The sequence below is a fragment of the Oncorhynchus keta genome, chromosome 20 (genome assembly GCF_023373465.1).
Source record: "Oncorhynchus keta strain PuntledgeMale-10-30-2019 chromosome 20, Oket_V2, whole genome shotgun sequence".
NCBI lineage: Eukaryota > Metazoa > Chordata > Actinopteri > Salmoniformes > Salmonidae > Oncorhynchus > Oncorhynchus keta.
The window spans coordinates 25,970,410-25,994,973 of record NC_068440.1 but is presented as its reverse complement, the minus strand read 5'-3'; the positions used below and the strand labels follow the sequence as shown (position 1 = coordinate 25,994,973).

At 44.2% G+C, this 24,564-nt stretch overlaps 1 protein-coding gene across 9 annotated transcripts in view; it reads right to left on the bottom strand.

The window, feature by feature from the left end:
• The window catches only part of adgrb2 (adhesion G protein-coupled receptor B2), a 551,118-nt gene extending 527,085 nt beyond the window's left edge, over positions 1-24,033 (bottom strand). For all 9 annotated transcript variants that reach the window (XM_052472482.1, XM_052472488.1, XM_052472490.1 and 6 more), the window contains exon 1: positions 23,277-24,033. The gene's annotated coding sequence lies outside the window, so the exon portion shown is untranslated. The remainder of the gene's footprint in view (positions 1-23,276) is intronic.
• Between the last annotated feature and the right edge of the window lie 531 nt (positions 24,034-24,564).

Sequence of the window (24,564 nt, the reverse complement as noted above, 5' to 3'; positions counted from 1 at the left end):
AATTTGTGAAGATGGGCTCATAGTAATGGCTGGAACGGAATTAATTGAATGGTATGAAACACATGAAACACATCATTTCCATGGTTTCCACATGTTTGATAATATTCAATTCATTCCATTCCAGACCTTATTATGAGTCGTCATCCCATCAGCAGCCTCCTGTGATGAATACGCTATCGCTTTCTCTTTCCCTCTCTTTCCCTCTCTTTCACTCTCTCACTCTCTCTATTTTTTTATTTGTCTCTCTCTCTGTTTTTGGCCCCCCTCCCAATCCATCAAATTTTTTGGTCTCTCCATATCCTGTTTTCTTTACAGCTCTGTCCTGCTACTGTGTTCGTAGCTTTCTGCCATCCCCTCTCTCTCTCTCTCTCTCTCTCTCCCATCTCTCCTCCCTCCTGCCCTCCCTCTCTTATCTCTCCCCCACTCCCTCCATCCCTCCCACCCTCTCCCTCTCTGAGGATGTGGTAGTGGTGTTATACTGTAGTGTGTGTTCTGATGAGAGGGGTTCCGACAGGGGAGCCTGTAGATGCAATGATGAGTCTGTTAAGCCTGTTGGTCTGTGTGTGTTGCTCAGTCGGACCCAGCCAGCCAATCAGATCCCTCCTGACAGCCCTGCCCAGACAGAATTAAAATATCAGCCTTAACACAGCAGAGAGAGAGCTCAGACATGACCACATACACACACACACACACACACACACACACGCAATGTTGAACACAGTCAGGGAGTGACGGAGAAAGGAGAAAGGAGGGACATCCAATCCCAATACCCCCCCTTAGCCATCCTTATTTTTAAGAGTTCCTTGGTGGCGAGTGGCACTTGAAATCAGAGCAACTACTGGTAGGGAGATGTAAATAACCCTAGGGAATGGGACATCACTACATCAGCCGCTCACATCTGAAGCCGCCAACAGATAGCTTACCACGCAATTCATTGACAACATTGCCTGTGCTGGCGGAAGTAATAGCTTTCCTTATATTTCTCATGCAACAAATACGTACTTACCATATGAGCAACAAATGAGAACAGCAAAACAACTATGTGATCATAATGTACCAATCCTCTGGCTGTGGTTCAATGTGGAGTAGTAGGCTACTGAAGCAGGACTTTCATTCCATAATACAGTAGCAGTTTGACATTTAACAGTCCCATTTCCTTCACTCAGCGTTTTCTGCAAAATAATTAATCAGTGGAAGCATTGTAGATCAATTGAAATGGCTTATCTGGACTAATATTTATAACAAACGTTTTAGGGTCCATACTTCAGTACACAGATCAGCTACATAGCTACAAATCCATAGAAAAACAAGTCATTTTCTCCTGCACCACATATCTTAGAAATAATTATTCCAAAATGGTTCTTCGGCTGTGTCCATAGGACTACCATTTTTGGTTCAAGGTACCCGTTTTGGTTCCATGTAAAACCCTCTGTGGAAAGGGTTCTACATGGAAATCAAAAGGGTTCTAATTGGAACCAAAAAAGGGGCCTTTAACCTATGGGGACAGCCAAAGAACCCTGATAGGTTCTAGATGGCACCTTTTTTTCTGAGAGTGTACCACTACAAAATAATCAAGAAAATAGTTTGCTATGTTACTTCAGCTGCATTGCATGACAATATATGCATTAATGTTACTACAATAAAGAACAATGACAAGGCCATTTCCGCAACAACTAAGAGTGTGGAGGCACGAGGCTCAACTTCTCGGATGTTGTGGTTCCCTGGCTACCAAGCAGTACACAGTGTGAAGCAAATCCGTGCACATGCGCAGATACTGTGCGTGACTGTGTGATAGCGAAGTGTTGCATCTAGCTCATCTCAATATCTCCTGCGCTGCTCTTGGCTACGTCATTTCGCTGAGTCTACCTTTAACTAGATTCTGTACATCCACTGGGTTTCACAAGATGACTGCCTGGTTTGCTGGTTCAGGAGTCCCTAAAACATTAAAGAACACAAATTACAATTCATGCAAATGTCAAATGCCCACACAGCATGCAAAATGTATAGCCAGCTGGCTGTTAGCTATACAGCGAGCTTGTTAAAATAGCGAATTTCACAAATCAACTTAATGACAAAAACAGTATACATAATAATTTTGTCTCTACATTAACTAACATGTTCCTTTCAAATTGACATTTTTGGGTTGATTCGTTATGAAGTTATAATTACCTACATTTGCTGCCATCCTAGTTTTTTAGGAAGCCATATTTACTGAAGCAATGTTGAGTCTTGGGTAAAGTTGGGTCGCAGAGGATAATGGGAGTTTTGAGTTTTGGGTTAGTCAGCAAGTGGATTAACTTTGTTCAGAGGGTTGACAACGCACGAAGCCTCGCTCAAAGTTGAATGGGGGGGTAAGGAAGATTGAGGGGTGAAGGACTAAAGGATGGGGAGATGGAGGAAAAGAAGAGAGTGAAGGACGGGTGGAAGGAGCCGGGAGATGGACAGAGGAGGGGGTGATGGTGGAAGAGTGGCATGGGTGCACTGATCCAGGGAAGACCAAGCTGTTGCATGGCCACTGGACCATATGCACCACACACACACATACACAACCTAGTGCACACACATGTAGTAGTGAAGGAGGGACAACAGCTTTCTTCTCTGGACACCAAGGCACACAAACAGCACGTCAATCCCTCATACAAGACAGAGGATATAATATTCAAGCCTTCCTATTTACCACACAGATGGCATGTAGGCCGAATGCCGTTATGAATAGAATAAATGAGGTTGAGGCAAGTCTTGTGTTACGTTATATTATTCAACGGATGGGCTAAAAAACTAAGGGAAATCGTTTTTAGGTAGTGCGTATGTGGAGGAACCCAAGAAGAGGAACTTTCAACAGATTGTCGGCATCGTTCAGCGTCATGGGAGCCACCTGCTTGCGTCGGTAATGGCAAGCAACACACCTTGGGACCAGCAACGTTGTGCCGTCGTTTTGGGAAAAAATGGAGTGAAGACAAAAAAAGTTGCAAAAAATCAACTGCTGAAGCAGGTATTTATTTAACTGCTGTCAAGGCAAGTCTACAGCGGGCGCCAAAGCAAAGTTCTCTAACACTTCCCAAGATGCAATGGTATACAGTAGCCTACCACAGGAGTCTGGTGGGGGAGGTTGGCTCATAACGGCAGAAATCACAGGAGGTTGGTGTCATCTTAATTGGGGAGAATGGGCTCGTGATAATAACTGGAATAGGTGGAATGGTAAAATGGTTTCCATGTGTTTGATGCCATTCCATTTGCTCTGTTCCGGAGAAGCGTCCATTGGCTGAAATGGAGTGAATGGAATGGCATCAAACACATGGTAACCATGTGTGTGATGTGTTTGACACCATTCCATTGACTCCGTTCCAACCATTACTAAGAGCAGCCATTACTATAGTGGTCTAGTGTAGTCTACTGTGCTGGCGATTCACGAAATCATTCAGTCTAATAATGACACCCCATACCCCACATCAGTATTCATGTTATATGAAGGAATACCCCTCGAATGCCATAAATTGGGGAAAACAAATTCTTTCCCATTGTCCCCCATTGTAAAAACATTTTGTAATACAGAACTGTCAAAACAAGCTGAAAAGCTGCTGTGATGTTCAATGTACCAGGTCAAAAATCTCGACATACGATTCACAATTCTCCCAAGTAGGGAAATAGAGCCTGTGAGAAGATCCTGTGACTGAAGTGCAGGCTATTCAGTTTGAAAGAGTGGGAAATTGTGGGGACCCGATGTCCAAGTAGGATACACATAGCTATGAGTGTGGAAAACATTTCATCACAGGTAAGACAATTAACTTGTTTTGTAAAGTAACTCCACTCACTACTTGTAACTTTATAGTCCATTTGTTTGTGTTGTTGGTCCCTTTCTGGTTGGTAACTAGCTAACACTCACTTATGTGGCTGCTAGCTACATCATGAAAAGGGGCTTGAGGGAAGCCCTACGATATTATGCATTTTGAAGTAGTGGAATGTTTGGGAGCAGGCATGTTGAAGTAATCTTTAGACATGTTGCCCTTTTCTTAAATGTAGTTTTGTAATTGACTATAACAAGCAGACAACAAGAAAACTGCATTTGAAAATGCCAAAGTTTTTGCTATGAGCCAATTTTGTAACCAGCGTTCTATTTCATACTGACTGGGACTGTTGGACCGAAGGAATGACACATCCTTCGTTAGTGATCCACAGGAGAATACACTAAATGTGACGTATGACTGATCTGGCAATGCAGTGAGGAGGCACCATACGGCAATGCCTTGCTCCTCCCTAATGCTGCAACAATGCAGAGAGGGTCCACATAGCTCTGTATATCTCCGCATTGACATAATAGACATCATAGCTTGACGGTAGGTGGGGGTGGTACATCCTTTATAAACTTCCTTGACAACGTCCTTTAAAACAAACATGGAGAACTTTTACAAAAGGCTATCAGAACAAGTTTGCAAATACACATCATTATGATACCTCGTGTAGGGATTTCTAAGACTAAAAAAATGGTTTGAACTCCTGGAAAGAGATCGGGAGGTAATGGGGATAGATGCAGTAAAGAGGTCAATAGAACGCAGACCTTGGGGGACGCTGAGTTGGTGCACATTCAACAAATTTGATCTAACAAAGTGGATATTCCTTAGTCTGTCATGACTGCTGTCCGATTTGGATATATTTCGCTGCATAACATTTAGAAGTTGTCCCTTTTCAGGTTTAGAAAAAGTGACTGCTAAATGCTATCTATCGTTGGTATAAGGTGGTAGCATAGCAAGCATACAGGTGGTAGTCAAAGTCATGTTTAACTGTAATGCAGTTGATTGATGAAAACTACATGAACATGTATGGGTTTGACATCCATACAAGATTTATAATCCAATTTTTTACTTCAGAATAGTGTGAAATACACATGTAAATATGTTAATGTAGGCTCATTTTGCTGGGGGGTAATTAGGCAATTTGGGTTCTTTCCCCCACGGCCTCTTTCCCCCACGCGTTTCCATGGCATTTCCATTGCGTAAGTCGAGTTCCATTGACCTCTGTACCGCATCTATGGAAGGGGAAGCTTGGCACAAGAAGTGGAGGCAGTTGTGGGACAAGCTCGTTAAGCAAAAAAACAACGGTGCTGGCTTTTGACTTTGTGATATTTTGGCTGAGCTCCTATGTCAAGTACCGGGAAACCGACTCCAACATTTCAAAATAGTTAAGGTCTTGTCTTGTCTTTTCTTTTAGCCCTGAATCACTGCACACTGTGCGTTTTTAAATTGTGCAAACCTACTTATTGGATGTCCATGACACACCCCGCTCTGCTGTGCTCCCAGAAGCGCAAGAAGCAGGAATGCTCTGACTTCTGCAGAATCCACAGTGCTGTAAATACTATATGCTGTAGGGCCACTGCAGACTTGTCTGGGTACCAGTCTTTTCAGCTAAAATTCCACTCCTTGCCATTCCTGTCATTTGCCAAAGAGACTGGCCTTTCAGGAATCTCAACATTCAATATGCAGCCGGATTTACAACGCAGTTGCTGATTGGCAGTTGAAAGCAACATTAATATTTTCTATGAGAACATTATGGAACTTAGGGTGCGTGCAAATTTGGTAAGATATATAATTCGAATTTTGAGAGCAACAATAAACAATACTCACAATATGTTGACACAATTACAATCTTCATAGAATAGAAATCTAATTTCATAAAGTTTCCAGCAGCAAATGAAACAGAACGTGAATTCTCTCCTCCCTCTCTCTCCGGTTTTAGCTTGTGGCTATCACTGTCTAACTGGTTGGGTTTAGGATATTTACTAGCCCATTTCAGTGACATACTTGGCTATGATATTGACATATGGCAATATACAAACAAAAGCTAGCTCAGTTCTTTTGCCAGCAAGAAAAAAATGCCACAAATCCATTCAGAAATGGAGGAAGAGGATAGCCAGCTATAGCAAGCTAATGTTATCTTCTGTCTCTTCAACAAGAAGCAACTGTGACCACATTAATCATCCGATCCAAAAATAAAACTTTCCTATGGACCAAAATCTACAATCCACCCTTCCAAAACAAGCATTGCTCCTGGGCTTCTCCAAAATGTCATCCAATCCACAATCGGATTTCAGTTTAGCTCACACTCGGCAGACTGTATAGAAAACTCCCCCAGAACCACAGAATGATTGAATAACCGCAACGGAGAGCCCCCACAAACACCTTGAAAACAACGCTTCCCATAGGTTTGACACCATCAGCAGTTAGCTACCAACAGCTGGCAGACATGAGAACATTTGGTTAGTTTTCTCAGTGTTATTTAGATGTAAGACGTGAGCTAAATACGGTAGCTATCTCTTTCACTTTTTACTTCCATGCCAGTGATAATGCTTATGGTCTCTGCTGGTGCAGATGGTTCTTTGAGATGTTTTACAAGCCATGTTAATGATTGGGACAGCATTCACTTTGAGAATCATCTTCTTACTGAAGCCCTCCTTCCATTGTTGACCGCCGTGGAAGTTCTCAGGGATGAAATGTGCCGCACAGATTGACAAGTAGAGGCCCAATTCGCCCACCTCATTTTCACAAATGTATCCCACTTTTTATATGTTTTTCATACACTGTGTGACGCTGACCACAGGGCATTGTGGGATTGTTTCCGAAGTTTGAGCTGATTTAGAGAAAACCTCAAACCTCAAAAACTCATCCTTATATCTGAGATGGCATAGCAGTTCAGACGTCTTTTGTCCTCGTCTTGTCGTGTCCTGTATATATATATATTTAACTTTTTTTCACATACATTTTATTTTTATTTTCCATCAACTCATCTTCAAAACACTCTCCTGCAACCCGCCTCACCAATTTATATTTATAAATAAGTATTATTTACCTCAAATCTGCAATCCTCCAAGAAGCTAGCCAGAAGCTAGCCAGAAGCTCCAAGAAGCTAGACAGAAACTATCCAGAAGCCAGGAGCTAGCTAGAAGCTAATCAGAAGCTAGTTCAGAAGCTAGTTAGCTTCTTTACTGGCAAATCGTTAGTATTCAGCTAACCATGGTTTGTGGTCATCAGCTATCCTTTAGCTCGAAAATCTATCGCCAGTTTTTGTACGGCGCGGCTCAGAACGGAACATACTGGACCAATTTTTCTCTCCATGTCCTTGGATTTCGGCTGCTCTCTGGACATTCATTCCCGGATCTCACAGCTGGCTGGCTGCTGTCCGTATGTCTGTCTGCTCTCGTCGATTCTGGAGCAAGCATCGGTTGCTCCGGAGCTGGCCAGCTCCGTCAGTCGCTCCTGAGCTCCCTCAATCACTCCTGGGCTGCAGTCACCTATCCGGACCCGTTTTACCGCCTACGCGGAGCCCCACCGGGCCTTCACAACTGGACTGCCGACGTTATCTACCCGAAGGAGATCCGGCTGGCTCCTCCGTCGCGACGTTACCTGAACGCCCATCTGCGGCCTGCTAACCGTTAGCTGTCTTACCGGCTGCTCTCAGAATAGACAATCGGACAATTTATTTATTTTTATTATTATTATTATTATTATTATTATTATTATTTTGTTTCTTCTTGGGCCTCTATAACTATATCTATTGTTTTTATTTTATTTTTGTTGTTGTGTGATTTGGACTAATCCCCTCTACCACACGGAACCCCACTAATCTACTAACGGAACGCAAGAGGTGGCTAACAACAGACCTCCATCCTATGCTAGCTTGCTACCGATGTCCTGGCTAGCTGTCTAAATCGCCGTGACCCCCAAACCAACCACTCCACTCACTGGACTCTTTTGATCACTCGACTAAGGATGCCTCTCCTCCAGGGGGCGGCAGCGTAGCCTAGTGTAGCCTAGCCTAGTGTATGCTAGCTTGCTACCGATGTCCTGGCTAGCTGTCTAAATCGCCGTGACCCCCAAACCAACCACTCCACTCACTGGACTCTTTTGATCACTCGACTAAGGATGCCTCTCCTCCAGGGGGCGGCAGCGTAGCCTAGCGTAGCCTAGTGGTTAGAGCGTTGGACTAGTAACCCGAAGGTTGCGAGTTCAAACCCCGAGCTGACAAGGTACAAATCTGTCGTTCTGCCCCTGAACAGGCAGTTAACCCACTGTTCCCAGGCCGTCATTGAAAATAAGAATATGTTCTTAACTGACTTGCCTGGTTAAATAAAGGTAAAATAAAAAAATAAAAAAATGTCAATATGTCTTGTCCATTGCTGTTCTGGTTAGTGTTTATTGGCTTATTTCACTGTAGAGCCTCTAGTCCTGCTCACTATACCTTATCCAATTTATTAGTTCCACCACCCACACATGCAATGACATCTCCTGGTTTCAATAGAGACAATATCTCTCACTTCATCACTCAATACCTAGGTTTACCTCCACTGTATTCACATCCTACCATACCTTTGTCTGTACATTATACCTTGATGCTATTTTATCGCCCCCAGAAACCTCCTTTTACTCTCTGTTCCAGACGTTCTAGACGACCAATTCTTATTGCTTTTAGCCGTACCCTTATTCTTCTCCTCCTATGTTCCTCTGGCGACGTAGACGTGAATCCAGGCCCTGCAGTGCCTAGCTCCACTCCTATTCCCCAGGCGCTCTCTTTTGATGACTTCTGTAACCGTAATAGCCTTGGTTTCATGCATGTTAACATTAGAAGCCTCCTCCCTAAGTTTGTTCTATTCACTGCTTTAGCACACTCTGCCAACCCGGATGTTCTAGCTGTGTCTGAATCCTGGCTTAGGAAGACCACCAAAAATTCTGAAAATTTAATTCCAAATTACAACATTTTCAGACAAGATAGAACTAACTGCCAAAGGGGGCGGTGTTGCAATCTACTGCAAAGATAGCCTGCAGAGTTCTGTCCTACTATCCAGGTCTGTACCCAAACAATTTGAACTTCTACTTTTAAAAATCTACCTCTCTAAAAACAAGTCTCTCACCGTTGCCACCTGCTATAGACCACCCTCTGCCCCCAGCAGTGCTCTGGACATCATATGTGAACTGATTACCCCCCATCTATCTTCAGAGCTCGTGCTGCTAGGCGACCTAAACTGGAACATGCTTAACACCCCAGCCATCCTACAATCTAAACTTGATGCCCTCAATCTCACTCAAATTATCAATGAACCTACCAGGTACCCTCCCAAAGCCTTAAACACGGGCACCCTCATAGATATCATCCTAACCAACTTCCCCTCTAAATACACCTCTGCGGTCTTCAACCAAGATCTCAGTGATCACCGCCTCATTGCCTGCATCCGTAATGGGTCAGCGGTCAAACGACCTCCACTCATCACTGTAAAACGCTCCCTGAAACACTTCAGCGAGCAGGCCTTTCTAATCGACCTGGCCGGGGTATCCTGGAAGGATATTGATCTCATCCCGTCAGTAGAGGATGCCTGGATATTTTTTTTAAATGCCTTCCTAACCATCTTAAATAAACATGCCCCATTCAAGAAATTTAGAACCAGGAACATATATAGCCCTTGGTTCTCCCCAGACCTGACTGCCCTTAACCAACACAAAAACATCCTATGGCGTTCTGCATGAGCATCGAACAGCCCCCGTGATATGCAGCTGTTCAGGGAAGCTAGAAACCGTTATACACAGGCAGTTACAAAAGCCAAGGCTAGCTTTTTCAAGCAGAAATTTGCTTCCTGCAACACTAACTCAAAAAAAGTTCTGGGACACTGTACAGTCCATGGAGAATAAGAACACCTCCTCCCAGCTGCCCACTGCACTGAAGATAGGAAACTGTTACCACTGATAAATCCACCATAATTGAGAATTTCAATAAGCATTTTTCTACGGCTGGCCATGCTTTCCACCTGGCTACTCCTACCCCGGTCAACAGCACTGCACCCCCAACAGCAACTCGCCCAAGCCTTCCCCATTTCTCCTTCTCCCAAATCCATTCAGCTGATGTTCTGAAAGAGCTGAAAAATCTGGACCCCTACAAATCAGCCGGGCTAGACAATCTGGACCCTTTCTTTCTAAAATTATCTGCCGAAATTGTTGCCACCCCTATTACTAGCCTGTTCAACCTCTCTTTCGTGTCGTCTGAGATTCCCAAAGATTGAAAGCAGCTGCGGTCATCCCCCTCATCAAAGGGGGACACTCTTGACCCAAACTGCTACAGACCTATATCTATCCTACCATGCCTTTCTAAGGTCTTCGAAAGCCAAGTCAACAAACAGATTACCGACCATTTCGAATCTCACCATACCTTCTCTGCTATGCAATCTGGTTTCAGAGCTGGTCATGGGTGCACCTCAGCCACGCTCAAGGTCCTAAACGATATCTTAACCGCCATCGATAAGAAACATTACTGTGCAGCCGTATTCATTGATCTGGCCAAGGCTTTCGACTCTGTCAACCACCACATCCTCATCGGCAGACTCGACAGCCTTGGCTTCTCAAATGATTGCCTCGCCTGGTTCACCAACTACTTCTCTTATAGAGTTCAGTGTGTCAAATCGGAGGGTCTGCTGTCCGGACCTCTGGCAGTCTCTATGGGGGTGCCACAGGGTTCAATTCTTGGACCGACTCTCTTCTCTGTATACATCAATGAGGTCGCTCTTGCTGCTGGTGAGTCCCTGATCCACCTCTACGCAGACGACACCATTCTGTATACTTCCGGCCCTTGTTTGGACACTGTGTTAGCAACCCTCCAGGCAAGCTTCAATGCCATACAACTCTCCTTCCATGGCCTCCAATTGCTCTTAAATACAAGTAAAACTAAATGCATGCTCTTCAACCGATCGCTACCTGCACCTACCCGCCTGTCCAACATCACTACTCTGGACGGCTCTGACTTAGAATACGTGGACAACTACAAATACTTAGGTGTCTGGTTAGACTGTAACCTCTCCTTCCAGACCCATATCAAACATCTCCAATCCGAAGTTAAATCTAGAATTGGCTTCCTATTTCGCAACAAAGCATCTTTCACTCATGCTGCCAAACATACCCTTGTAAAACTGACCATCCTACCAATCCTCGACTTTGGCGATGTCATTTACAAAATAACCTCCAATACCCTACTCAACAAATTGGATGCAGTCTATCACAGTGCAATCCGTTTTGTCACCAAAGCCCCATATACTACCCACCATTGCGACCTGTATGCTCTCGTTGGCTGGCCCTCGCTTCATACTCGTCGCCAAACCCACTGGCTCCATGTCATCTACAAGACCCTGCTAGGTAAAGTCCCCCTTATCTCAGCTCGCTGGTCACCATAGCATCTCCCACCTGTAGCACACGCTCCAGCAGGTATATCTCTCTAGTCACCCCCAAAACCAATTCTTTGTTTGGCCGCCTCTCCTTCCAGTTCTCTGCTGCCAATGACTGGAACGAACTACAAAAATCTCTGAAACTGGAAACACTTATCTCCCTCACTAGCTTTAAGCACCAACTGTCAGAGCATCTTACAAATTACTGCACCTGTACATAGCCCACCTATAATTTAGCCCAAACAACTACCTCTTTCCCAACTGTATTTAATGTATTTATTTATTTTGCTCCTTTGCACCCCATTATTTTTATTTCTACTTTGCACATTCTTCCATTGCAAAACGACCATTCCAGTGTTTTACTTGCTATATTGGAATACCTAGGATAGGGTAAGTAAGGGTAAGTAAGGGTAAGTAATCCTTCTCACCCCCCTTCTCACCCCCCCAACAAGATTTAGATGCAAGTGGCTGTTCCACTGGTTGTCATAAGGTGTATGCACCAATTTGTAAGTCGCTCTGGATAAGAGCGTCTGCTAAATGACTTAAATGTAAATGTAAATGTAAATGTTGTATTTACTTTGCCACCATGGCCTTTTTTGCCTTTACCTCCCTTCTCACCTAATTTGCTCACATTGTATATAGACTTGTTTATACTGTATTATTGACTGTATGTTTGTTTTACTCCATGTGTAACTCTGTGTCGTTGTATCTGTCGAACTGCTTTGCTTTATCTTGGCCAGGTCGCAATTGTAAATGAGAACTTGTTCTCAACTTGCCTACCTGGTTAAATAAAGGTGAAATAAAAAATACAAATAAATAAATCAATCCTTTAAGAACAACATTACAATATCATAACAATTTATTTAAAAAAATGTAATTTGGGAGTGTTTTCTTGAGGTGCTCTAACCAGAAGGGGACTAGGGTTCCAATTTGGGAACACCCCCCCCACGTTCAGCTGGAAGGTGACGCATGGAACGCAAAAATATCCCTAAAAATATTTAACCTCCACACATTAACAAGTCCAATGGCTCAAATGAAAGATAAACAAGGTGTTTATCTACCCAGCAAGTCAGATTTCTAAAATGTTTTACGGCGAAAACATAGCACATATTTATATTAGATCACCACCGAATCAAAAGGCAAGCGGCGGCCATTTTGTCCCAGAAAAAAAATAATTTAAAAGTAGGATTAAAAAATAAATAATTCACTAACTTTTTGAAAATCTTCATCAGATGACAGTAATATTACATGTTACACAGTACATTTAATTTATTTCAATAATATGCCATTTATATCCATAAATCTCTGTTTACAATGACGACATTTCAAAAAATGCTACTCAAATGTCAGGAGAAATGATTATAGCTACGACAGATAACGTCAGATAACAAGCAATAAACATTACTAAATATACATGTTCTACATATATTTACAAAGATACAATTCTTCTTAATGCAACCGCTGTATTACATTTATTTTTAACGTTACAGACATTGTTCACTGGGCTATACTATGAGTCAGCGCTCAGATATTAGCAGTATGTCTCCTCTACGTTTGGAGTCCACAGAAACACCAAATAACCACATAAATATTCCCTTACCTTTGATGTTCTTCCATCGGAAGACGTAGAAGGAGTCATACTTACCCAATACATCGTTTGGTTTCACGTTGTGTGTCTCTGTATTAGCACATGTTAACAGCTTCGGCTGAAATGCATCCAAAATGACTTCTGGTCCAGCACTCTTGCGCATCAAAACTTCCAATTTACATATTATATGTCCACTAAACTGGTCAAACAATGTGAAAAATCAAGCTTTATGATGTTTTTAACATGTAGAACAAAGATCAGCGCGAACAGACAATCCGGCTTCAAATGCTGGATCATGGAAAAAGACGTACTCCAAATCGGCCGCGCGCAATAGTGCCTGTTTTTCAGAGGGACACGAGCAATTTCGCCCGCCAAACGTGCAGGGCTTGTGGGATTCTCACAATGAACGTGCCATTTGAAAGCTGACATCGCGCTGAACATATAGAGACTATTCCTGGATCGGTAGCTGCCTGGGAAGGGTGGGGGCCATGACGTCAAAGTTGACCCAACTTTTCTCTTCACAAGAGAGAGTTTGGGAGAAAGGCTGCCCTGAGAGTTCTGCTTTACATACAGACATAATTTAAACGGTTTTAGAAACTTTAGTGTTTTCTATTCGATAATAATTTTTATATGCATATATTAGCAATTTTGGGAAAAAATATTTTCAGTTTACTATGGGTACGCACTTTCTCCAACGGGGGCAGTATAGAGGGGGAGCTCTAAGAGGCTAAGTTATTATTATATGTGTTTCTGGCATTGAGAAATAAGTGCTACACTGCCTTTTGGAGATGGAGTCCAGAGATGGAGTCCAGACAGGCTACTTTAGTAAACTTTCTGAATGGACATTCGTTTTTACAAACTGCCCCCTTGTAATTCTTAATTTTTCCCCCCAATTAATTAGCTATGTCCAATGGATGCCAAATATTCATATGAATATTCTAAAATCTGCATAAAGAAAATTACTTTCACTTTTACTTGAGTCATTTTCTATTAGGATATCTTAACTTTTTCTCAAGTTTGACAATTAGGTACTTCTCCACCACTGTTGGAAAGAAGCATCGAGCTCATCACTGTGCAAAATTGATTTCATCTGTAGCGTAACAAACTGCATGATTTCCCAAGTCGTAGTGAGAGGACCACACACCATATCATCGTGTTACTCCAAGTTTACTTCCACAAATAGGGAGGGTGGGGGGTGATTAGTGTCGGTGGCGGCTCTGGTGCGGGACGAAGTACCCACTCATCCCGCGGACCCGCCAGCATCGGGGGCGGCTCTGGTGTGGGATGAAGAACCCGCTCAGCTCGCGGATCCACCATCTTTGGTGGTGGCTCTGGTGCGGGCCGATGAACCCGCTCATCCCGCAGATCCAGCCATGGACCCAGGCTGAACACTGTGCCTGGCCTGTACATCAGTGCCGAGGAGGGCTCCTGCCACGGAGCTGGACTGGACGCCGTGTTTGAGCTGGGCATCGGCGCAGAGGAAGGCTCCTGCCATGGAACGGGACTGGGCGCTGTGTTTGGAAGCTCCAGACCATTGACCCTCTCTGAAGGTTCCGGACCGTTGACTGTCGCTGGAGGTTCCGGGATGTGGACCGTCTCAGGAGGTTCCGGAGTGTGGACCGTCGCCGGAAGCTCTGGACTGGGGACCGTCGCCGGAAGCTCTGGACTGGGGACCGTCGCCGGAAGCTCTGGACTGGGAATTGTCACTGGAAGTTCTGGACTGTGAAGGCGCACTGGAGGCCTGATGCGTGGGGCCGGTACAGGTGGCACCGAACTGGTGACACGCACTCCAGGGCGAGTGCGGGGAGGAGGCACAGGACGTACCGGACTGGGGAAACGCACTGGAGGCCTGGTGTGTGGAGCTGGCACAGGTGGTACCGGACTGGAGACATGCACTTCAGGGTGAGTGCGGGGAGGAGGGACAGGATGTACCGGACTGGGAAGGCACACTGGAAGCCTGGTGCGTGGAGCTGGCACAGGACGTACCGTGCTGTGGAGACGTACTGGAGACCTGGTGCGTATAGACGGCATCAATGGTACCGGTTCGATGACACACTTCGCACGTCGAGTGGGAGGAGCTGGCACAGGACGTACTGGGCTGTGGAGGCGCACTGGAGACCTGATGCGTAGAACCGGCACACATGGCACCGGACAAATGACACGCTCCTCAAGGCAAGTTTGGAGAGCTGGCACAGGACTTACTGGGCTGTGGATGCGTACTGGAGACCTGGTGCGTGGAGCCGGCACAGATTTCACCAGACTAATAGCACGCTCCTCAGGATGAGTATGGGGAGCTGACTCAGGTGGCATTAAACTGATTACACGCTCTTTAGGGCAAATGTTGTGCATCTTCCACCAACTCAATAACTCTCTCCTCTCTTTCTCCTCCAATACCTCCATCCACTCACTGACGGTCTCTGACTCTCTCTGTTCACTCTCCTCCAGTTTCTCCCTCTTCTCCCAGACTGGCTCTGGTTCAATCCTCGGCTCCGCCGACCACCCTTTGTGCCCCCCCTCCAAATATTTTCGGGCTGTTTTTGGGGCTTTTTATGTGGCCACGAACCCCGGCGTCGTCGCTGTCCTCCCTTCTCTCCTGTCGTCTGTTTCCACAGCAGGCTTTCATGTCTTGCCCAGACTTCCTCCTAAGTCCAGGATATTCTCTCCTCTATCTCCTCCAAAGAGCAGGATGCCATCTCTTCCCGGGCACGTTACTTGGTCCCGTTGTGGTGGGATATTCTGTCACGACCGTGTGTAGAGAAGGACCAATGAACAGCGGAGGTTGAGTTCCACTTCTTTATTTCTAAGTGAAACTTAAGCAAAACAAAACAAGAAAGAAAGAAAGAAAGAAAGAAAGAACGAACGAACGAACGAACGAACGAACGAACGAAACGTGGTGCACATGCACCAACACAAACAATATCCCACAAACACAGGTGGGAAAAACAGCTACTTAAATATGATCCCCAATTAGAGACAACGATTACCAGCTGCCTCTAATTGGGATTCATACAAATCACCAACATAGAAAATAAACTTAGATCACCACATAGAAGTAAATAAACTAGATCACCCCCAGTCACGGCCTGACCTACTTCACCATAGGGAAACAATGGCTCTCTATGGTCAGGGCGTGACACAAACAAAACATTTTCTTTGTCTCTAAGCAGGTTTCCATCCAAACTTTTTATGCGAGTAAAGTATGTTGGATAAAAAATGTCACGACAAGCCTGATGAAAACAGCAAAGTTGTCGTTAACCTTTCCAAATGTTAAAAAATAAATGCAAGACAAGGTGGAGTCTTTTTGTGTTGGTAAAATGTATCATGTAAGAAATGCTGGTGGTAACGCCTTTATGCGCAAATATTGATACAGTGTATAATAACCATCATTTGGAAGTAAACTTGGAGTCATGCGATGATAGGTTGTGTGGTCCCCCCACTCCCACTACAACTCTAGAAAGCATACAGTCTATTCAGTGCAGAATGTAATGTGAAAAAGTCGATTTTCATCCCAGGCCTGATATTCTAAGAGTTGATTCTGGTTGGGCTGGCCCTGGCTTATGGTTTGTACAACATTATAACCTATGTTTGAGACCAAAGTGTTGCAGTGGCTGTGTGAGAAGAGCGCCTGTATCTCTCACAGAACTAGAATGACATTCACTTTCTATGATCTCTTCCTCTCTCTGCTGTGATAGACATGAGCCTGCAACTCTCATCTCTCCAGTGTTGCACTTCATAAATTATTTCCTTATAGAATCATAGCCATACTAAGGGTTCTGCAGCACGCCTGATAAATTAAAATAAATGTGCTAAAGTTATAGAATTACTGCTGTCTATTCAGAAAGAAAGGAATACTTCAGAATAGTCTACTACACCATAAGAATGACTTTAATTTAGCCTCAGAGGAATAATAGCTTTTTTTTTAAGTCTAGCTGTGGGTTGTGCGTAACATAATAACAAGGCATAGACTACAGTCCGGGCCAAGAGGCAAATCTGTCAGTGAACAGCATTCAGACAAAACAGGCCTTTGAAATATTTCAAATAAAAATACAAAAAGCTACAAGCTCTCAAAGTATCACATAAGAATTAGACGTTCATCCATTTTTCTCAAATTTCAAATTTTGAAGTTGTTCCAAATGTGTTTAAGGTTAAGTTTAGGCATTAACTCCGAATTGCTAAGGTTAGACATTAACTCTGAATAGGTCAGGTAAGGGTTAAGGTTGGGGATAGGCTTAAAACAAAACTATCAAAACCACTTTATTTTACTGTATTTGAACTTGCAACCTTTGGAATCAGATGCACCATCCACAATACCCTAGCTAAACTGAAACCTACTTGAAGGTAAATGTGCTCACTGTTGCCCCTAGTGGCCAGTTACCACATCATCACCTGACCTCCTCAGACATGGATGGATGTCGAATTCTGACTTGTATCAAGGGTGACCTGCCTGGGGAAAACACCGGTTGGAAAGCAAATGACTGAAAAGGGCTGAAAAGAGAATACTCTAAACTCTCTGCTGTAGGCTACCAAATATTTCACCAACTTCCAAATATTGTTTTCCAAAATAAAACAAGAGAGAAAATGCATGAGCCATCATCTAGTGATTGAGCTGCACATCATTGGGTGAGTCAGTGAAACTGGAAAGCATTTTTTAGGACTATAATTTCCTCCTCATATTGTAGCCTACAATATGTCTCCACACAAGGTTGTTTTTATTGATCTCACATTCTCAGGTTGTCAGTGTCAATGTAGCCTGTCGTTTCTATCATTTCTGCGGTGTTAAAACAGATTCTGCCAAAGTTTCCAGTCATGTAAAATGATGCAAAATTGCAGGAAATGCGTTTATAAAAGTCCACATTTTTCCCTGACCCTGTGTGTGTGCAAATTTTCAAAGTGCCTCTACTCTACTGCTCTATCACTACGCAAATGCTATGATATGCATGCAATGCATTCTGGTACCTCACAGCTCCCCAGGTGACCCCCCTCTCCAGCTCACGTTTTGTTCCACCACCTCCCGATTTACAAATTAAGCACGGACTTTATTAGCCTACAGAAGAACGAAGTTATGATGAACTTCACAGGTTGATGAAAGTGCACGGTGATGAGCTTGATGCTCCATTCTAATAGATATCCAGGGTCTTATTCTGGTGACATGATGATCGATGCTTGGCTGCCATTTGTCAAATAAAAATAATCAATCTTGTATCCATAATAATCTCATCATGTAGGGGCTGTATCTGTGAACTGTCAGATAGAGCACACATGCCAAGACCGAGTGGGCACATACGCTATAGCCTAAAAGGCTAAAATTATTGTGACTAAACCATTAGCGGAGTTGAAAATGGGATAGAAACCTAAATAACGTGTATTTGTAATTCAGTACATGGGAATTTAACTGCAAAAGTATTTTTATGTGCCGATCATCATGCACAGGCTTTTTTCAGCAACAAGTCAATTTCATGGAAACATCTCTGGTGGGAATATGCGCATATTGTTTTTATGCAGATTTTAGAATATCCACATGAAAATCTGTCGCCAATTGGATGGAAACCTAAACTCAGCAAAAAAAGAAAATGTCCCTTTTTCAGGACCCTGTCTTTCAAAGATAATTAGTAAACATCCAAATAACTTCACAGATCTTCATTGTAAAGGGTTTAAAAACAGTATATACATATGAGATGAGTAATGTAGGGTATGTAAACATATAAAAGTGCCATTGTTTAAAGTGGCTAGTGATACATTACATCAAGATGGCAAGATGCAGTAGATGGTATAGAGTACAGTATATACATATGATATGAGATAGAAGCTGTTTTTCAGTCTTTCGGTCTCTGCTTTGATGCACCTGTACTGACCTCGCCTTCTGGATGTTAGCGGGGTGAACAGGCAGTGGTTTGGGTGGTTGTTGTCCTTGATGATATTTTTGGCCTTCCTGTGACGTCGGGTGGTGTAGGTGTCCTAGAGGGCACGTATTTTGCCCCCAGTGATGCGTTGTGCAGACCTCACTACCCTCTGGAGAGCCTTACGGTTATGGGCGGAGCAGTTGCTGTACCAGGCGGTGATACAGCCCGACAGGATGCTCTCGATTGTGCATCTGTAGAAGTTTGTGAGTGTTTTTGTTTACAAGCCGAATTTCTTCAGCCTCTTGAGGTTGAAGAGGTGCTGCTGCGCCTTCTTCGCCATGCTGTCTGTGTGAGTGGACCAATTCAGTTTGTCTGTGATGTGTATGCCGAGAAACTTAAAACGTTCTACCCTCTACACTACTGTCCGTCGATGTGGATTGTGGGGTGCTCCCTCTGCGGTTTCCTGATGTCCACGATCATCTACTTTGTTTTGTTGACGTTGAGTGTGAGGTTATTTTCCTGACACCACTCTCCGAGGGCCCTCGACTCCTCCCTGTAGGCCGTCTCGTCGTTGTTGGTAATCAAGCCTACCACTGTAGTGGTTGAGTTGGAGACGTGCATGGCCACACAGTCGTGGGTGAACAGGGAGTACAGGAGAGGGCTGAGAACGCACCCTTCTGGGGCCCCAGTGTTGAGGATCAGCGGGGTGGAGATTTTTGACCTACCCTCACCACCTGGGGGAGGCCTGTCAGGAAGTCCAGGACTCAGTTGCACAAGGCGGGGTCGAGTCCCAGGGTCTCGAGCTTGATGACGAGTTTGGAGGGTACTATGGTGTTAAGTCAAATCAAATGTATTTATATAGCCCTTCGTACATCAGCTGATATCTCAAAGTGCTGTACAGAAACCCAGCCTAAAACTCCAAAATGCAAGGAATGCAGGTATTGAAGCACGTTGGCTAGGAAAAACTCCCTTGAAAGGCCAAAACCTAGGAAGAAACCTAGAGAGGAACCAGGCTATAAGGGGTGGCCAGTCCTCTTCTGGCTGTGCCGGGTGGAGATTATAACAGAATATGGCCAAGATGATCAAATGTTCATAAATGACCAGCATGGTCAAATAATAGTAATAATAATAAATGCTGAGCTGTAGTCAATGAACAGCATTCTCACATAGGTATTCCTCTTGTCCAGATGGGTTAGGGCAGTGTGCAGTGTGCTTGCATCATCTGTGGACCTATTTGGGCGGTAAGCAAATTGGAGTGGGTCTAGGGTGTCAGGTAGGGTGGAGGTGAAATGTTCCTTGACTAGTCTCTCAAAGCATTTCATGATGACGGAAGTGAGTGCTACAGGGCGGTAGTCATTTAGCTCAGTTACCGTCGCTTTCTTGGGAACAAGAACAGGTGGACCTCTTGAAGCATGTTGGGACAGCAGACTGGGATAAAGATTGATTGAATATGTCCGTAAACACACCAGCCAGCTGGTCTGCTCATGCTCTGAGGATGCGGCTGGGGATGCCGTCTGGGCCTGCAGCCTTGCGAGGGTTGACACGTTTAAATGTTTTGCTCACGCCGGCTGCAGTGAAGGAGAGTCCGCAGGTTTTGGTAGCGGGCCATGTCAGTGGCACTGTATTGTCCTCAAAGCGAGCAAAGAAGTTGTTTAGTCTGTCTCGGAGCAAGAGATCCTGGTCTGCGACGGGAACTGTTTTCCTTTTATAGTGCATGATTGACTGTAGACCCTGCCACATACATCTCATGTCTGAGCCGTTGAATTGCGACTCTACTTTGTCTCTATACTGACGCTGAGCTTGTTTGATTGCCTTGCGGAGGAAATTAACCATAAACAATTAATGAACATGCACCTGTGGAACGGTTCTTAAGACATTAACAGCTTAAAGACTGTAGGCAATTAAGGTAACAGTTATAAAAACTTAGGACACTAAAGAGGCCTTCCTACGGACTCAGAAAAACACCAAAAGAAAGATTCCCAGGGTCCCTGCTCATCTGTGTGAATGTGCCTTAGGCATGCTGCAAGGAGGCATGACGAGTGCAGATGTGGCCAGGGCAATAAATTGCAATGTCCGTACTGTGAGACGCCTAAGACAGAGCTACAGAGAGACAGGATGGACAGCTGATCGTCATCGAAGTGGCAGACCACGTGTATAATTCCCTGCACAGGATTGGTACATCCGAATATCACACAACTGCCCGAGTTACACCAGGAATGCACAATCCCTCCATCGGTGCTGAGACTGAGGGCTTGAGGCCTGTTGTAAGGCAGGTCCTCACCAGACATCACGTCATCTATGGGCCACCATCGCTGGCCAAGAAAGGACTGGCGAAAAGTGTTCTTCACTGACGAGTCACAGTTTTGTCTCACCAGGGGTGACGGTCGGATTCACATTTATCGTCGCAGGAATGAGCGTTACACCGAGGCCTGTACTCTGGAGCGGGATCGATTTGTAAGTGGAGGGTCTGTCATGATCTGGGGCAGTGTGTCACAGCATCATAGGACTGAGCTTGTTGTCATTGCAGGCAATCTCAACGCTGTGCGTTACAGGGAAGGCATCCTCCTCTCTCTTGTGATACCCTTCCTGCAGGCTCATCCTGGCATGACAATGCCACCAGCCATACTGCTCGTTCTGTGTGTGATTTCCTGCAAGACAGGAATGTCAGTGTTCTGCCTTGGCCAGCGAAGAGCCCAGATCTCAATCCCATTGAGCACATCTGGGACCTGTTGGAATGGAGGGTGAGGGCTAGGGCTATTCCCCCAGAAATGTCCGGCAACTTGCAGGTGCCTTGGTGGAAGAGTGAGGTAACATCCAACAGCAAGAACTGGCAAATCTGGTGCAGTCCATGAGGAGGAGATGCACTGCAGTACTTAATGCAGCTGGTGGCCACACCAAATACTGACTGTTACTTATGATTTTGACCCCCCTTTGTTCAGGGACAAGTTTTTCCATTTCTGTTAGTCACATGTCTGTGGAACTTGTTCAGTGTTTGTCTTAGTTATTGAATCTTGTTATGATCATACAAATATTTGCAAATGTTAAGTTTGCTGAAAATAAACGCAGTTGAGAGGATGTTTCTTTTTTTGCTGAGTTTGGTTTCTGGCTTGCATAGCACAGGTGGTGGTGTCCTAAATTCACTGTAGTAGGCTAGGCCTAATATATAGGATACCATAAGAATGGTGGATTCAATAGCCCAGTCTAGGAATGATTTTATAATTTACATATCTCTGTCTTCACCGTTCCCTTCTTGCACAATTCATGCATCTCGCTGGCATCTCCACTGGCCTCTCTCTCTCTTCCATCCTCTCTCTATTGCTCTTATAGCTCTTGAACCAGTCGCCTAGCTCAATGCGTGTCCCAGAAGCAGCAATACAGTTTTGTCACGTATTTTGAACAATTCAAAAATATTAAATATAATAGGCAATAGCGTTCACACAGTGAACTGGCGGGGAAGTTTGAATGGCAAGAGCTTCTCTGGTGTGATGTGACCACATTGGCTGGTGGTAAAAATGCAATAAAGGTGAATATTCTGTTCTCCTTGCAACCAATGTTTATGTTTACAATAAAATGTAATAGGTTAAAATCCCCAATGTTATGACGTTTTCAATCAAATGCATGCATTAAGTTCGAACGTTTTCCTATAAATCAATTTGCATAAACATCGCGATTGGATGATGGGTGTGAGGGTTTTCGAATCAGGATCAAATCCTCTGATCTCATTATTGATAGAATGTTCATATTTCAAGACTGCCTAAAGCCCAGTATCTTTGGCAGGCGACAGGAGTGGCAAGGAGTGAATGTAATAGCTGAACAGAGATGGCAACCAGGCTCCAGATTGACCATAAATGGGCTTTATAAACACACACATGCATGCGCGCGCGCACTAACACAAGCACCCACACCGCACACTTGGGAGAGAGAGCAACGGCCTAACAATAGGCCTACAACATATCCTTATCTCTTGATGAGACATGTGTCTATCGAACACACATTGGTGTGAATGCAGTGTGAAAAGACACACAGACCCAGTGTCGAGGGGGAGAAGGCTTGAGGTGATTCCCAACACATCTCTAAAGAAATAGGATCCCCTGCCTACACCACTCGCGTTGAAGAGAGCGAGTCTGTGTACGTTTTCGACACTGCGCAAAGTTACAGGTCTGACTGAATAGGTTGAGATAAATGTCAAAAACACACCACTCTCACATAAACCTGGATTAGAGAGACCAGTACCACATGCGTTGGGCCAAAGCTAAACGAAGGGCGTCTGTTGCGTATTATGTGAGGGTCTTCTGCTGTGTAAACAATCGGATTTTCCGTGACCGGTACTCCAGTTCAGGTTCACAGAACAGGAGTCGTTAGCGACATTCCCAGGGCTGACGCAGATGCACCCGCTGGATAGAAGGTCGCATGTCAACGTTAGGCTAATTCTAACATGCTACGGATTCAAACTTGTGTATTCACCACAAAATACATCATTCACACAAATGTATCAAGGGCTTTTCTATGAGGGATACTTTCACAACCATGTCAATAGGTTAAGTACGCTTACTGCCAAGCTCCGATATACAGAATATCGTGTTTAAAACACACACAATCGGCACATATTACGTTCACCTTGAATCAGAAATGAGGAAGTTGTGATATGGATTCTTACCTGATTGCTGATAGCAGTAGTTATTCGATGTAACGGATATTTCCCGATCGGTTTCGTTGATGCAAATTAAGTTTTCCATCCATGGCACGTCTCAGTTGGGAAGATAGAATATCATTCACATGAGCGACGCGGAATCTTCTGTCCATAAATCTTCACGACGAGTCAATCCAGCTCTCCTCCAAAACCGATGAAAAGTAAAAACCGAAATAGTTAAAAATATATATATATATATATATATATATGACATGAAATCATAAAACACCATAAATCAAACGAAAATATGCAAACGGGAAAAATACACAAAAAAACACAATCCCAACGAAAAAGGGGGACAAAATGCCGTAGAAAAAGACAGGTCCAGTTTTGTTCATAAACTGTCGAAGTGCTCTTTGATAAATCCACTCCGTATCTCCATGGTCTCATGCAGACACATTGTATTCCAAACCGAGCAGAGAATGCGCTCACGAGCCGCAGCAGCAGCAGAACCGGATAACGCGTTTTTTTCTTATTCTAGCGCCCAATATTGCGAGTCCTCCTCTTCTTACAGTAGCTCTTTTTCCGAAGCTGAAAACCACACTGACAACGCGTAAAACCACCTCTTCTTATCTCTCCCACTACCCCTCTCCTTTATTCGCTTTGGCTGAGTGTGAATGGGTCTGTCTCTCGACTAGGTCTATTCTGCTCTGGCATCCGCGATATCCACAGGCAGCGGCTCACAGTAGGGCATCTGGTTCCCCGCAGTCGCTTCAGCAGCGGAGAACGGAGATGCGCGGTCCCGTCTCTCTCTCTCTCTCGTTCTTTTTTTTCTTCTCTCTCGATGGGGACCAGTCTGGCGCGCATCCTGTTGCTGACGTCACCCCGGCGCAAATTCCAAACACAGCATATGAAAAAAGCTTAATCACCGTAGTCTACTACTAACTCACTTACAGGTAAAAAATAACACAGCCTACTATTTATATCATCATCCCCTTTTAGTTCTGTTTTTTTTATATGCTGTGTTATAGCCTTCTCTTCATACAACAACACATCTACAAATGTACTATCCCACCTGCACTAATCTCTAAGCCTCATATTGCAGATCATTCCTTTTATAAATGAATATTGACCATTTGCAATGGGTCAACAAACAAGATAAAACGAGATTCCGTTTCCGATTACCAATTGTGCAAAAATGGTTTGAATCAACGTTTTTCTACGGTTTTCCAGGTGTTTAAACCAAATAAATCAATGTGATGACGTTGAGTCAAAGTGGAAAACTGATTGGATCTGATTGGGTGACAATTGAAAC